The 4168-nt window shown below is 39.3% G+C and overlaps 1 pseudogene across 1 annotated transcript; it reads right to left on the bottom strand.

The window, feature by feature from the left end:
* Positions 1-454: 454 nt before the first annotated feature.
* Positions 455-2910, bottom strand: LOC306658909 (protein YIPF4-like; annotated as a pseudogene). Its single transcript has 2 exons — positions 2827-2910; positions 455-1412 (listed from the first exon to the last, which is right to left on the bottom strand). The product of its transcript is annotated as a protein YIPF4-like (transcript).
* Between the last annotated feature and the right edge of the window lie 1258 nt (positions 2911-4168).

Raw genomic sequence — 4168 nt, 5'->3', positions numbered from 1 at the left:
GAATTAGTGTTGAGTTTTGTCAAGTGCTTTTCCCCTCCCCTCTACATCATCTGAAATGATCATGTGTTTACTGACCTTTCTTCTATGAATGTAGTAGATTGCATTGATTTTCCTCATTTTGAACCATCCTTGCATTTCAGGGGTAAATTGCACTTGATTATGGCGTATAATTCTTTAATTTTCATTTTTTGTGTAGGTGTGCATGTGGTGTTGAGGCTCAAATCCAGTGCCTCATGAAAATTCAGGAAATATTCTCTCACTAAATTAAATGTTCAGTCATATAGAATTTTAAAGTGTGTTGTTGAATTCAGTTTTTAAATATTTTGGTGAGGATTTTTTTCACAATTTTTTCAGAATTTGTTCTGGTATCTTTTCTTTCGTTCTTTTTTTTTTTTTTTTTTTTTTTTTTTAAACACAATGCTTCTATATTTTATTCACTGGAGTGTGAAAAACCAAACAGTTTAGAATTGTGACCAAAAAATCCCAGATAACTGTAGTTGCTTAATGAAATACAAAAAATATTGTTGTAAAAAGACCTTAAACCTGCCTTCTCATCTCAACTGAAATTTTACCAGCAACGTTTTCTCCAATCCCTTCAGCAAGAAGTCCTAGCCTACACACAAATGTAACATTGTCTTTTTCTACTCATGAAACACTTGGATCACACCCCAGTATATAAAGACAAAAAATAAATGTATAATAAAAAGATTGGATAAATCAGGAGAGGCTTTTTGGTCTTGAATTCTTCACCCACTAACAATGAAGCAGCACTGTAGGCAGCCCAAAACACACCAAACAGTTTTATAAATGTAGGCACCACTTCAAATGATCCAACCACCAAAAGTATTGGAGCTATTACAATGAGAGGAAGAAATGAATATCCTATAACTCCAAGAACTTGGCCATATGCAACTTCACCACCAAGAACTCTGGCCAGCAAGAAAATTGTCAGTGAACCAAATATCCAAATGGTTATAATCCATGAGACCACCCTAAACTGTCCATACAATGATATCATGGAAAAGAAAAGAATAACAGCCATAGGACCCCAAAAGTCTGGATTGTCTCTCACCACTTGTCTATTAAAACCAAGTGATGGCACTGGCATCAAAACATATCGAATTTTGTAGTAAATATTCTTTAGATTGATATCCAATTCTTCCAAGAGTTGCTTGTTATCTTCAGGATCATCACCTTCAACTTCCAAAATCCAGCCATACCCTCTTTGTCTCAGAAATGTAGTAGCTGTAGATTCTTTGATAAAATCTCAACCGAGGTTTAATTTGACATCTTGGGATGTTATGGAACCACTGAGGTCTTCCGAGTCTGCTGAGGAGACAAAGGTGAAGTCCCCGTTAGGTGGGGCATATGCTGGGGCCTCCCGGAGGCTGAATCTCGCTTCCTCTCCCCCACTGCGATGGAGGAGGCTGCAGCTGGGCCCTGGTCCCAAGGCCTCATTGACGGGACCTGCACGCTCGCCCTAGGTTGCGGACTGCCAGCCGCGCGAGCCCAGAGATGCAGGTTGGGACAGCGGCCCAAGATGAGCGCCGCGGGCTGCCAGGCTGCCCCGAGACTGCCCCACCAAAGTCCTACCGCTGGCTACCGCCCAAGCACCACGACCCGGCACCCTGACAGGACAATAACCGGTAATTTTTCTTACACTGTCTCTGTTTGGCACTGAAATCTGGGTAATTCTGGCTTGGTAGAATGAGTTTGTAAGTATTCCTTCCTGTTACACACTTTTTAAAAAAGATTGAAAAGGATTTGTGCTAAAATATTAAAATATATATATGTGTGTGTGTGTGTGTGTTTGTGTGTGTGTGTGTGTGTGTGTGTGTGTGTGTGTGTGTGTGTGTGTGTGTGTATGTGTGTGGTAGAATGCTCCAGTGAAGCTTTATGATCCTGGGATTGTCTTTCTGTGCTGCTTAGTGACCATTGAATAAACCTCTTCACATGTAAAGGGCCCATTCAGATTTTTATTTCTTCATGTGTCAAGTCTTTTTAGGCTGTATTTCTTAGAATATATTAACTTCTGGGGTATTCATTTTCTTTTTGGCATATCAGTGTTCATAGTAATCTTTTTAACCTTTCTCATCTCTGTGGCATTACTTCTATTGTATCGTCCTTCCTTTATTACTTTAATTATTTTTTATGATTCTATTTTCTTATTCTAGCTTTTTTTAGTTTTGTATATCTTTTAAGAAATCCAACTTTTTGTAGTTTTAGTTTTGTATATCTTTTAAGAAATCCAACTTTTTGGTGTTGTTGTTGTTGTTTTGCTCTAATCTTACTTTTGGTAATTTAGGTTTAGGTTGTTCATCTTTTTCTAGAATCTTGTGGCACAAAATTAGTTTTGTTCTTTTTCTCATTTGAGTTCTTTTTCTTTATAAATGCCAGTGCTTATTCTGAAGGCATCATTGTTTATATTGATTTTTCCCATGTTTTTCATTTAATTTTATTTGCTTTGAGGTTTTTTTTTTTTTTTTTTTTTTTTTTTTTTTTTTTTAAGTGATTCTGGTGATCAAACCCAAGGGCATTATGCTGGCTAGGCAAGCTCTCTACCATTGATCTAGGCCCCTTCCCTGTCCCTGTCCTTTTTATCTTGACACAAGGTGTCAGGACTAAGTTGCCCAGGCTGGCCTTGAACTTATAATCCTCTTGCCTCAGCTTCCTGAGGCACATGTGCTGCCATACCTGGTTTGTAGCATCTTTTGTGGAGATATTATCTTAGTCTCTAGCAGGTGGGCAGCAAGATATTTCATTATACTTGAGAAGGTAAACTCTGGAACATGGGTTGTGAATATTTTATCTTGTTCCCAAGGTTACTGAGTCAGTCCAACCTGGGAATCTAAGAAAACTGTGATCGTTCAGAAGTTTGTCATTTGAAGGTCTGTGCATGGTTTCTGCCATAGTCAGTCTTTGCTTTAAATTCATAACTACCTAATAATTGAAGCCTTTTCCATACCTTGGAAGTTAGTGGTGAACAGTGAAATGGTTAATGCTTTCACCTAGTTTTATAATGAGTCACTAAGATATGGAACAGAGTACAGGGAAAACAAATTTAGACTTGTAATTGAGAAAGCAAGGAGAAAAGAACTTTGAATTCAGTGTGTGGCTCCATTCCTACTGGCTTTAATGTGGCTGGCTTTGCACTTGCCTGGGTGTAGGAGCTCCTGAGCCAGCCTCTTAGTGTCTCAGAAAGGGAATCTGTCCAGGTTTGGGGGAATTGATATGTCCATGGTGGGAAAGAGGGTCCAAGGTTTTCTAGTCACCATTTTGCTGATGTTTTTTTCCTATTAGCCAATGGGCAAACCAGGGGTCTGTAGGGGCAAATACCTATACTTATGAGGGAGATAGTTTCTGTCTCTTTAAAGGATTAATAATCTACCTTATTAGTTTTTTTTTTCTTTTTTTATTACATCTAAAACTCATCCATGAAACTTATGCGGTACCAATCAAATTCACCAAGTCACCCTGATTATTCTTTTAGATACCCTAGAGCAGAACTTCCCTCATTATAAAATTGACCTCAACATTCCCAGAAGTGTTTGTGTTTCAAATCTCTTATCTGTGATCCTGAACTGAGCAGCTCAAATATGTGTCCACCCCTGTTAGAGGTTGGATCTAGAATGTCCCCCCAAGGGTCTAATGTGTGAAAGGCTTTTCCCTTCAATGGTGGCGATATTGGGAAGTGCAGGAAACTGTGAGATGTGGGCCTTAGATGGAGGATGTTGGTCAGTAGAGGCATGTTCTTGAAGGTCTAGCATGTCCCTGGCCCCTGCTATCTCTCTCTGCTTCCCAGCTGTCATGAGCCAAGCAGTTTTGCTACACAACCACCCTGTCATGATGCCTCACTTCAGACCCATAATTATGAGGAAACTGATGGAAGCTGACGAACAGAGATGCTCCACATGGTTTTCCATATGAATGTGTACAGGCTGTACAAATTAAATACTCCCTTTCCTCTTTTGGAGGCAGCATTGTTTCACAAATAACCTTAGTGCTTTCCTTACTGTTTCACATAACAAATCTTTCTCCACTGTCTTATCTTCTGGCTAGGGTTTTTGGTTGGCATACACAAAGATTTGAACCCATTTTGTTTGATCATAAAACTCGCAAGTCAAATGGGGCAATTCCCTCAGAGGCTCCCAGGCTTTTGCTCCTGGAC

The sequence above is a fragment of the Sciurus vulgaris genome (genome assembly GCF_902686455.1).
Source record: "Sciurus vulgaris genome assembly, chromosome: 4".
Lineage (NCBI taxonomy): Eukaryota > Metazoa > Chordata > Mammalia > Rodentia > Sciuridae > Sciurus > Sciurus vulgaris.
This window is presented reverse-complemented; position numbering and strand designations above follow the sequence as displayed.